Source organism: Siphateles boraxobius, unplaced genomic scaffold, assembly GCF_051911475.1.
Source record: "Siphateles boraxobius isolate OS27281-9 unplaced genomic scaffold, OSU_SipBor_1 143, whole genome shotgun sequence".
In the NCBI taxonomy this organism is placed as follows: domain Eukaryota; kingdom Metazoa; phylum Chordata; class Actinopteri; order Cypriniformes; family Leuciscidae; genus Siphateles; species Siphateles boraxobius.
The window spans coordinates 667,165-680,000 of record NW_027508748.1 but is presented as its reverse complement, the minus strand read 5'-3'; the positions used below and the strand labels follow the sequence as shown (position 1 = coordinate 680,000).

The window sequence follows — 12,836 nt, the reverse complement described above, 5'->3', positions numbered from 1 at the left end:
TTAAAGATACATGTAAGTAAAAAAAAGAACACACTTATTTTCGCATGTATGAGGTCCTGGGTTCAATCTTCAAGCAATGTTAGACTTTAATTCAAAGCCATACATCACACAGGCATCGTGCATAAAGATATTGTTTAATCAAGAGAAACACATCTGCCACAGCAGGGGATGTAGCTCAGTGTTAGAGCGCATGGTTCGCATGTATGAGGTCCTGGATTCAATCCCCAGCTTCTCCAAGTAATGCTGGACTTTTAAGTCAAAGTCATATATCACACAGGCATCGTGCATAAAGATATGGTTTAAGTTTCTATTTTTTTCATTATTAATAGTCCTGGTTCTACGGGAGTGCTAGAGATCTCGACGGAGATGGATAACAGCTTTTTAGTAAAGGGAGCGACCGTTGTGTGCTTTCTATGCTTTCTAATTTCCAATCAGAATTTGTATAAAACTTGTTTTTCATGCCGCCAGCCAGGACCAATGGCCACGTAAACACAAAGTTTCGGGAATTACATACGCATTTATGCGGGATTCACTCTTGAAATAGCAATAATTGACATTGATTGTCATGGCATTGTTTGTTTCTGAATAAAGCAGCCTTTTTCACTGAAATGGTCGTTGAATCGTTTTTGTTCGTTTGTTCTGCGTTTAGTCCTTCTTTTCCTATCAGTTTCACCAAAGACGAACTACTGGACATTAGGAAACACACACCAGAAACCTTTTCTACAGTTTTTGATTATTTGGACGTTTTGCTGGACATTATCGTCGGAGGGGCAGCGGTGTTGTTCAAACGCGCGTTCAGACGCAAACGCGGGAAGCGAGAGCGGCCTCCGCACTGCACTCCCCAGTATTCATCTCGCGAATCTCCGATCCCTTCCTAACAAAACGGATGAACTTCTTCTCCTCACCCACACCAACAAGGATTTTTTAAACTCTGCACTTTGTGCTTCACTGAAACCTGGCTGAGTGAAGCCATACCGGACAACGCAATACATCTGCCGGGCTTCCAGCTGTTCCGAGCGGATCGCATCGCGGAGCTAACGGGGAAAACGAGAGGTGTTGGATTGTGTTTCTACATTAACGAAAGTTGGTGTTCAGGTGTAACAACACTGAAGAAGATGTGATCTCCTAATTTAGAGGCACATTTCATAAACTGTAAACCCTTCTACTCGCCTCGGGAATTTTCCTCTGTCATTCTCGTGAATGTTTACATCCCTCCAGACGCGTGTGTGAGCGCGGCGCTACAACAGCTGGCTGAACAAATATCTGAAACGGAACAAAGGTACCCAGACTCTCTTTTAATCATTCTTGGGGATTATAAAAAAGCCAATCTTTCCAGTGAACTACCAAAATACAGACAGCACGTTACATGTCCCACCAGAGACAGTAATGTACTGGACCACTGTTACACCACAATAAAAAATGCGTATCACTCGGTCCCACGGGCAGCTTTGGGGCTCTCTGATCACTGTTTGGTTCATCTCATACCGACCTACAGGCAGAAACTGAAATCAGCTAAACCTGTAATAAGGACATGTTAAAACATGGACTAATGAAGCAGAGCAGAATCTACAGGCCTGCTTTGATTGCACTGATTGGACTGTTTTTGAAGCTGCTACCACCGATCTGGATGAGCTCACAGATACTGTAACATCATATATAAGTTTCTGTGAGGATACATTGCTTCCTACCAGGACATTCTTATCATTCACTAATGATAAACCATGGTTTACTGGGAAACTCAAACACCTTCGTCATGCAGAGGATGCTTACAGAAGTGGGGATAAAATCTTGTATAAAAAACTCAGTAAATGAAAAATGTTTTTTTTTACATGATTTAATCACAAATTATCACAATCTTTTTGTATTCACTTTTTATTTATTTTTTTAATCACAAATCCAAATAACTACAAACAATGTTCCTTCTAAGCTGTGCGTGTGTGCAGCTGCGCACTTCTGATGAATAAAGCGCAGAGGACAGACGCGAAATGTGTGGGGATATCCATTTGATTGTAGTTTATGTGAGAAGTAATTGCAGTGCTCTGGTCAACCGCAATAGAGTTGTAACAGCTCTAGGTTGAATTCACTGTTACTATTGCTTTTCCGCTACACTATGGGCTGATGTACTCGGTTCTGAGGGGTGAGGATGCGGATATAAGCAGAGAAGAAGTGAGGTTTTTCTATCATACAAACATGAACTGATATGTAAATATGTTATGTGCTGTTATGGAGGGTGAATACATTTGATGTTACTTGTTTGGTACTTAAATATAATCACTGCAAAAACTCAACGAATGGTACCCTACCTCTTTATAATGATTTCGTTCTATCTTTTGGAATTCAGGATGGTATGTTACAGAGTTAGTGTCGCTATAGAGTTACTAAGGTAGTATTGCTAAAGAGTGTGTGTGTTGCCAGGGTGCGAACTACGGGGGAGCTAGGGGGAGCTCGGCCCCCCTTAATAATATGGGCTCCCTTGAAAACGTGATTCGTGAAATTTGGGGGGTCTCAAAATATATTGACAGGTTTGACGTGCAATTTCAGTTTTGTGTAATGTGATCATCGTGGAGTATTATGTCTAAAACAGCAAAAATATCATTCATTCATTTATGCATGCATGACGGCGATTTAAACTTAATTCACTTCAATAAGGATAACTATCCTTACTATTCTTGTCATGAGCATCAAGGTGTGGTGGCGCTTAACTTTTATTCATTTCCAGGATATGAATTCTTGATATCAACAATTCAATTTTCACTAGTTAAAATTTATTGATATCAGGAATTAGATTTATACTACTAACAATGGCGATTTTTGATATCAGAAATTACATTTCCACTATTAACAATGCTAATTCTTGATATCAACAGTTACATTTTAGTTAAAATGCTCATTCTAGATATCAAGAATTGTATTTCAACTAGTAAAAACTATAAATCTTGATATCTGTAATTGTATTTTCACTAGTGAAATGTCACCATAGGTTGATATCAAGAATTGATTTCTTACTAGTTGCAATTCCAATTTCACATATCAGAAATACAATTCTTACTTGTAAAAACCTTTAATTTTGATATCAAGAATTCAATTGTCACTAGTTGAAATGTATGGAAAGCCCTTTGAGCATTTATTCGATATCCTACTAGTATGCATTTATTTCATCTTACTAGTAAGACTTTTGTTCAAACTAGTTCGACAAAATGGTGAACTAGTAGACCAAAAGTCTCAACTAGTTGGCTTTTTGACGAACTAGTGGCCATATGGACCGAACTAGTAAAGCACAAAGGCGTACCAGTTAACTAGTGAGCAGCAAAACCTTTAACATGTTAACTAGTCAAACATAAATTCGGCTTACTAGTTAACTAACGGACGGGAATTTTCTGCACTAGTTAACTAGTGAGCATTTTGGCTCTCACTAGTTAACTAGTAAAGCCAAAAATGTCAACTAGACAACTAGTTGACACGTGTTGGAACTTACTAGTTAACTAGTAAGGCAAAAAAATTAATACTAGTTAACTAGTAGGAGCTAAAATGTCTACTAGTTAAGTAAATGACGCTTTTTTAGATCTTACTAGTTAACTAGTAAAAACATTTTAAACCTTACTAGTTAACTAGTGAAAGCCAAATTGCCCACTAGTTAACTAGTTGAACTGTTTTTTTTACTTTACTAGTTAACTAGTGATGCTCAATGTCTACTAGTAGTACTAGTGAAAGCAAAAATGCTGACTAGTTAACTAGTTGCACAAAATGCTAATAAGGGGGTGGTAGCGGGCATATTTTAAACTCTGGACACACCAAGGTTTTTCTATGTTTTTTTCCTTTTGTATTGTTGGTGAGTAAAACAGAAACGCAGGTTCTCTGCTCCATGGAGTAGGCTATACTGTATATATAGGCTACTGTAAATATTCTCTCTCTCTCTCTCTCTCTCTCTCTCTCTCTCTACAAATATATATATATATATATATATATATATATATATATACACATATATAAAAAATTTCCCTGCACGCCTGACAGCAGTGAAGGTAACGCTCCAGTCCTCAGCTGTGTGGGATCACTTTAAACTGAGTGATGACAGCAGTAGTGTGGAAGTTATGGTGTTTATTAAATACGACCACATTACCCCTGTTTTAGCTTCATTACACTGGCTCCCAGTATGTTTTAGAATTGACTTTAAAATTTTATTGATCACTTTTAAAGCTCTTCATAGCCTCTCACCTTGTTATATTTCTGACCTTTTAGTCCCATACACACCACATACCTTGAGATCCTCGGACAGAGGTGTGCTGTATGTTCCAGAGTCTCGACTAAAAACTAAAGAGGACAAAGCATTTGCAGTCGGGGCCCGAGGAAATCAGGTTGGCTAAGTCAGTGAACTCTTTTAAGTCCCTTCTGAAAAAATACTTTTATAAGAGAGCCTTTCCAAATTTTTTCTCACTTTATTTTATCCCATTTTATTTTATTCTATTTTATATATTTTATATTTATCTTAAACGTGTCTCTTACGTGTTTTCTTGCTTTTATCATGTAAGGTCTATTTTTTTTGTTTTATTGTTGTTGTTTTTTACACTTGTTAAAGTACTTTGTGACTTGTTTTTGAAAAGTGCTCTACAAATAAAGATTATTTTTATTATTATTATTTCTATTAATATTACTAATAATTTTGCAATTGCTTCATTTCATTACAGATCAAAACAGTCAAATGTCCTACATTTTAAAATTAACAATTAGGCCTAGGCCTAAACTGCAGGCTACCACAAACAAACAATAACATAATTAACACATTTAAATAATTATATTAGGCCGGTTGTTGGAGAAGAGCATTTAGTCGCTATAATAACAGTTAAAAGTGAATTTTGCATAATAACGTGTTAGATTTAGTTGCGCTGCCACTGCAGACTCTCTCACTCTGGACTCTCAGATATGGTTTCCCCTGCTCTGTAGCCTAAGCAGCCCTCAACCCGGTTCGGCTCACATCTATTTTCACTCTGCGCCGCTCTTCACCTGCTCAATATCCGATCCCTTTACTCAGCAATAAATAGGCCTATGTCTCTTTTATGTAACACCTCCCTTTCTTAGTCCTGCACTTGGGTCTGCTAGCCTTGCCATAACAAAGCTGAAAACAAAGTTTTGGTAATAATCACTTCGTTAGCCTTGCTGTGAGAATAATAAACGGAGAGAATTTCTCTCTCTCTCACACGCGCACACAGACAGACGCACCCATGCCCGCCGTTATCTCTCCCCCATCCCATATCCTCCCTCACTTCTTGGGCATTTATCCTTCTTTTAGATTAGGCCTACATTTCAAAGGAATGTTTTTAATTTTAGGTTTTTAGTTCATGAAAACTTCCACAAAAAATCTTACTCAGCCCCCAGAGGCAGCTCCACACTTCGGGAATCGCTGCACAGCGCTGAGCGGAGCTGCTCGCGCGGGCGGGGATAATGCTGCTCAGCTCTGCAACAGCCTTTTTATAAACAGTCAATGGCAATAGCGCTCGCGGGGAGAGCTCGCTGGGGCAGGGCTTAGCCTTTAGGCTCCGATGTGGTAGTGAATTGTTGCAATGTTGTTATTGTCATCAAGCAGGTGTTAGAAAGGAATGGGTTGAAACGGAGTTGTAAGAGTGGAATGCTTTATGTTAACCCCTTGAGCCGCAGGGATCCCTGGTGATCCCGAATTTTACATTCAAAAAAATTGTGCATTGTTTTTGAGCTGCTTTATCTCTCTATTAGTAATTGCTAGAGCAATTCTGAGTTTTTCACAGTAAACTGTCAAGTGTTAGCTTTTAAATGATACCTTGGTTTTGTGTATAGTCAGAAGGACTCCTTAGCAACAACCATTTTATTATGGGTATGTCATTTTGCACTCGATTGCCAAAAAGGGGGGCGACTGGTAAGGGGTTAAGGTCTAACAGTGCTGAATATATTGCGGTATCTCTGCTATTGTCCTGTTGTTTCAATGATATTGATGTAGGTCAGGGGTTGGCCAAATAGGTTTGATAATTTACAAGCTATTGTTGGGTTCCCGATTAGCTCAATTAGTGGTACACAGGCCTTTCATTCAAAGGGTAGTGTATTCAGTCCCCCCTTGTACTAATGTCTTATTTTCCCTCTTCAACAAATTATCTAGGCTATACTGTTTCACATGCTCGCAATAAAGCATGTGCTGGAGTGTGTGCCTCCCAGTGTCACAATGTTTGGGTGATGTCCCCTGGGTAGCCACAAGAGATCCTCTTCCCTCACAGGTGTCAGTCACTATTGGACTACAATCCCCATCACCCTTGTCGGACTCATTATTCATTATCACACTCAGTTGTTCCCACTCACCTTGTTAGTGTCTGTCTATTTATACCCTGTCTGTTTTATCACTTGTTCTGGGATCCTTGTATTTTGTCACCCGCTTCCCAGAGTCTGTCTTGGTTTGGTTAAGTGTTTTATTTCTTGTTTTTGGACTGCTTACATGGACCTTGACCTTTTGCCTGTTCCTGGGTTAATGATTACGGATTACCCTAAATAAACTGCACTTGGACTATCACCCTTTTGTGTGCGTGCCGTGACACCCAGTGACTGATCCATCCATTATGCTATTTTAATTTCCCCAGCATCTCCAGGCAGAGGAAAGTCCTGCGCTTCTCAATTCAACTCGAAATAAAGCATTGCTGCAAAAACATTTTCACGCTTTTATTTTGTAGGCATAATCACTTAAATGATTATGTGAGTAACTGTTGTTTTCATGACTGATATCTAGGTCTTTTTTTTTTACCAGCTCCGATCAAAGTAGGCTATCTATTTATCCCATGGGCCGCCAACCCATGCTTTAGGTGAAACCAATGTGAGACACACATTTTGAACAAAAAGCACAGGGAGGTGTCTGACGGGGACAAAACAAAAGAGGCAGTTACTGAAGATGAAGAGAATAGTTGCAGATTTTAAAAATATATAGATCAGAGAAATAGAGACATGATTGCAACTCACAATCTGATCTAATGTGTTGATTTTACCTTGAAAAGACGTTGAGGTTAAAATACAGCAGATTTTGATCTGTTTGTATCTTACCTCAGCAGCATTTAGTGACTTTATTTCAGCTACTTTAACAAATGTAGTACATTTAAACATTCTCATGAAATGCTGTTAAAACATGTTCAGACTATGCACCATATTTAATTTTGAAAAACTCACTTTCAAACTACATTTTTCAGCTCCACTTCTGTCCTGCTCACTCAGTCACAGTCCCTTAGTTACAATGTTATAAAAGGACAGGCAGAGGTTTTATTCTGAGCTGAGACTATTTGAATGTTGGGTCAAAAACGTTAGATAATCCTTGAGTGTACAATGTTAGGCAGTAACACTGAGTGACAAACTAATATGCAAACAGGATGTAGATTCTGACAAACAGTAAACCTCTGCTAATTAACACACTTCAACTGGGACTGAATGAATGAGGATATTAAACAGCTTGTCTGGCCCTGTAAGAGGGAAGAGAACTCAGGGTCTGTTGAATAAAACCTGATATTGGGCAGGTTAGGTTCACAAAGTTACCCCTCTTTCTGGAACTGAACTGAGTGTCCCTCATCTCAGGGCCAGCAAACTCTGACTTTCCAATATACCTGTTCTCTGGAAGACAGTCCAGATCCTGCTAGTGCTGCAATAATAGCATTAATTAGTCTTCTAAATATAGCCTATAGTTTTTTCACTTGTGTTTTCATGTGAATGCACTTGCATAGTCTGTTTTGATCTCAACAATCAAAGTATTGTACACATTAATACATTTTAGGCCACAGCGAAGCAGCCAATTACTACATTTGGGTTTTTTGTGAGATTGTAGTTTTATGATTAAGAGACGGTAGTTCTGCAAGACCTGAATAATGTAATGTAGCCTAATGACTCTGCCTTTAATCAAACATAACGTTTTATTCACGGTAAGCTGATAAAATATCCCCCTGAAGCTGTTAAGTCATCACAATTCAGAGCTGGCCCTTTCAGGATCTCTAGCACACTCTTTGAACATTGACCAATCAAAATCCTTGTCCCGCCTTCTCCATTTGCATGTGGTCCACTAGTAGTACTAGTGGACCACATGAAGCACTTTACATGTTAACTAGTAAGAGCTAAAATGTCCACTAGTTAACAAGTTGACGCATGTTGGACCTTACTAGTCAGCTAGTAAGGCGAGAAATGTTGCACTAGTTAACTAGTAAAGGCCAAAATGTCCACTAGTAGCACTAGTTGACGCATGTTTTTTTAAACTTACTAGTTAACTAGTAAGGCAAAAAATGTTTTACAAGTTAACTAGTAAGAGCTAAAACATCCACTAGTTAACTAGTGGAGGCCCTTTTAGCCTTACTAGTTAACTAGTTACACACATATTTTCGGACTAGTTAACTAGTAAGGCTGATTTTGTTCTTACTAGTTAACTAGTAGAAGGAATTTTGTCTTACTAGTTCAGTGCAAAGCCGAACTAGTAAGGACTTTGACTGAACTAGTTCGAAATTTTTCGAACTAGTCGACGACTTGACCGAACTAGTTCGACAAAAACGCGCACTAGTCGACGACTGCGCAGGACTAGTTAACTAGTGAAGCAATACAATTTTACTAGTCAACATGTATGACAGTTACAGCACTTCACTAGTTAACTAGTCGTGCGAAGTCGTCGACTAGTGCACGTTTTTGTCGAACTAGTTCGGTCAAGTCGTCGGTTCGGTCAAAGTCAAATACAAATACAAAAGTTGCAAATAAAAAATCAAGAATTATAGTTATTATTAGTTGAAATACAATTCTTGATATCTGGAATGAGCATTTTAACTAAAGATGTAATTGTTGATATCAGGATTTCATATCCTGGATGAAATGAAGAGGTTCGATGGTAGACTAATTTTAATGGATGTGAAACGCAGCAGGCAGTCTGTCAGAACTGTATAAGCTGACACTTAGTTGAACAGACACACCAAGCAGAGTTCAAACTTCTCTTATTTACTGAAGAGCTGGTAGATTTACATATGGGGTATGTGGGTGTGGTTCTATAACAAATCAAACAAAGAAATAAATAAATATTAGCATACATAAACATTATACATAACAAACTTTATTAACAGCATTCAGTCTACATACAAACACATTAACGGAGTACTATCAGACAGTATAATTATTCTAAACGTCGCCACAAGGAGGCGCTGATAGCACATAAATGTTCAACTAGGCATGCCATATGCTCAGGATAAGAGGCTGATCGCCGCGTGATAATCATCATCTCCAAAGTAACCATACAACCAATAATAACATAATGTCTAATACATAAACATAAAGTAACATGCAGAAACTCCGAAAAGGTACTGAATTGGAAGTAATACAAGCAGATTTATGCTAATCGGTTATCGCTCACGCTGATGAACATAGACTAACAGTTTCTGTATTCAGTTACAGAGTACCAACGGAACAAACATAGAAATATGAACTTACTTGGCATGTACGCACACAGCAACTCAATGTATATGTATACCAGCTGAATAATCGTAATAATTAACTAAACTGAAACTGTCGAGCATTTCCACTAACATTTGCGATGCATCTTCTCTCTCCCTCACACTTCGCCTCAGCACGAATGTCACTATAGCAACCTTGTGCGCTGTGATTGGTCGAAATCGTCCAGGACATTTAAGGGCATCCGGGCCTTTTGTACACTGGAAATTAATAAAAGTTAAAACGGCTTGCCATACAAACAAACACACATGCTCACTCCCCCCCGCCCCATACCCCCCCCCCCCCCCCCCCCTCTCTCGCACGCACACACACACGCCGAAGAGACCGAGACTGAGATTTACAACCAGTGTTATACAAGATGATACACTATATTCTAGGATTACTTGGTTGTGTATAATCATAATGCTTTGCGAAAATGATACTGGAGAATAAGTTTTGTTGCTGTTGTGAAAGTTGTAAGTTTTCTATTTAGTGATTTTATTGTTGTGCTGCTGTGAATGTAAGTTTCCCCCAGGGGATTAATAAAGTTGATGGCAGGAACTGGTCAGGGAGCCATAGTCTCATGCAGGCATTAGAGATGTTGTCTATGATGAAGTCAGTTTAGATAACATCTCCTCGATGGTGTCCAGAGGACAATCCAGGATAGAGCTGGCCCTCTTTACCGGTTTATTAAGTCTCTTTCTCTCGCTCTCAGTGCTTCAGCTCCCCAACACATACCGCATAAAGAGCGCAGAAGCCACACAGTGTCAAACTGCTGGGTGTCACTCTTACCTGTCTTCAAAACTTGAGAGCCCTGACGACGTGATTTACCACTTTATTTAGAAAATATGAATCTCTAACGCGCGGTCACGCAACAACGTCTGCTCTCACACGAATGCGTCGTGGTGCTCTCGTGAACGCGCGTCTCTGTTTACCCCTCCCTCTCTAAAAAAAAGTAAAGTAAAAGAAAGTAAAAGTAAGTTCTCCTGTCGCCATTTTAAGCAGGTAAAATACGAATACGACACGGGAAAAACATAGAGCATCAAAGTGTTTATCAACGCTTAAGAAGGAATTTCCGTGTATCTTTATAATGTTGAAGCTGGAGGATTTGAGATCCTGATATCTTGTAAAAGTTTGATCAAGGTGAGTTCATGTATGACTGTCTCATATTAATATGAATCTCTGGAGGACATTTTAAGTGATTGATTGTTTGACATAAAATCTTTAATAAAGGGTGTAATAAGGTTCGTAGTTGTGGGAAGAACGGGGCGGGAACCGGCGAACATTCAAAAACTTTAATGATAATAAAATAAAATAAATACAATAACACAACTATACATCAGCAGCCCCTCGCGCACGACTGCTGGCTACAAAAGAAAAACCAAACATAACATATAAACACAAGTCTGTTCCTCTCTCGGCAATGGCGCCACCAGGGGGTGGCCAGTATAAATATTTTAGTAGCATCAGTTATGCATTTCATAAATAAGTCAAAAATATTCTTTAGTAAAAGAAGACGGGGAATTATGTGTCGTGACGTGCTTTTTAAGTGCCAAACGGTTACAGTATACTGTTACAGCAGCTTTTTGATGTGTCTTTGCCACGTTTTGACAAGCAGGGATGCAAACAGCGCGCTTTTCGGCGCCTTCCGCTTTTTTCACGTCAGTTTGGGTGACAAAGTCATCTGAAGTCATTCCATAGCTTAATGTGAGGGACAGAAGTCTATTTACATCATTAAAGTATACGGAAACTCGTTTTCCCTCCTCTGCGGCGGTCAATCATTCTCCATTCATATTCAAACAGCGCGCGCGCCTCTTGGATGCACAGTAAAACTCTCTCCAATATGATATATTCACATTATAATGCATGATCTGTAGAGAAAAGGCTGTAGATTTGCATAAAATTACTTTATTTTGTTGGAGTTTGTTGCTGTTTTTAAACGACTCACTACCGTGTGCTTGCTAGATCACACACATTAAGGACTATGAATCGGCATCAAACGCACAATAACTGGAATTTAAAACTGTGAAACAAAGGAACAAATCGCACTAGGATTTGCGCGCTCGACATTTCTTCGCTTTGTGACGTGAACTTTTAAATGCGCACTTATGCAGCGCAGTGCTGCACACTGTGACTCCATGTTGCTTTGAGCACATCATTCTGCACCCGCGAATCCGAGTAGCATCTGCCTGCAGACACGGAGGCTGCATTTTCAGGACCCCACTTCTAGGACCGCATTTCTAGGACCCTAGGTTTTTAGTGACAACGCCACCTATCGAATTAGAGGACCAGCGAAGATGAATGACATTCAGAGTGTGAGTATCAAATGCGAATCAATTTTTATTTGTTTAACTTTAAAAACAATTTTGATGCATTTCATTGGAAAGTTAACGTTGCCAACGTGCTGGTGATTTGCTAAACAGTCTTGAATGCATAGCCATCATATATTAGCCTCTAATGCTGGAAAATGAATTGCACGTTCATTTAACGGAACTGTTGCATGATAAGCCTGTGTTGACTTATTTACAGCACAATAAACTGTAGCATGTTTGTTCTGAAAGCTTGTTTATTACTCATTGTTTTTCCATTTTAATTCAGTTAAAATAATCTTAATCTTTTCACTGTCACGTGCTCACAGTCAGCCTGTTTAACGTTACCCACAATACATGTTATGTGTACGTCTCTTCATTTTGACATGGTTTTATAAAGTTGGTTGAGACATATGACATTTTAATAGTCAGACATATCCGAGAGGCCATTATAATAATTGAAATCCCACGTGTTAGATTGTGTCATTTACTGTATACTGTACTCTATATGAAGTGCTATCAAGGACACAGGGTAGGCAATAGTATGACAAAAGATAAATAAATAAATTGGTTAAGCACTAGGCTTAGGCCAAATTTATGTCTATTTATCTTTATGAAATTAACTTAAAAATGTTTTTCAAGAAACGACATGAGTGTTTCTAGAACCTTTGTTCCGAGAACATCAAAATCATTTTTTTTTTTTCAAATCTTTGAACAGTATGCAATAATTGTATTATGAAAATTAATTGGTATGGAGATTGATATCATTATTTTTATCATTATCATTACTCTGTGGTAACTAAGATCTTTTAAATATGAAATTTAAAATTAGAGAGTAGAACATGGTCAACTAAATGTTCCTTATTTAAATCACTTCTCTTTCTCTCTCTTAGGAGTCAGTGATGATGTTGTCCATGTGTTTGTCCATCCATTGAAGTTCTGTCTATGTGGTTCAGGTCATGATCAAATTTGTTTTTTTGTATGTTCAAGTTCAGTGGTTATATATTATTTTGTAAAATATTTTGTGTGTTCAATTTCAGTTTTTATATATTATTTTGTAAAATATTTTGTGTGTTC

The 12,836-nt window shown here is 38.4% G+C and overlaps 1 protein-coding gene across 3 annotated transcripts in view; it reads left to right on the top strand.

Annotated features, from left to right (window-relative positions):
- Window positions 1–10,407: 10,407 nt before the first annotated feature.
- The window catches only part of LOC143738312 (NACHT, LRR and PYD domains-containing protein 3-like), a 43,710-nt gene continuing 41,281 nt past the window's right edge, over window positions 10,408–12,836 (top strand). Inside the window, exons 1-2 of one of the 3 annotated variants that reach the window (XM_077230420.1) lie at window positions 10,439–10,593; window positions 12,653–12,715. The gene's annotated coding sequence lies outside the window, so the exon portion shown is untranslated. Of the gene's footprint in view, window positions 10,594–12,652; window positions 12,716–12,836 lie in introns of all 3 variants that reach the window. The other 2 variants (XM_077230419.1, XM_077230417.1) reach the window with 2 other exon arrangements.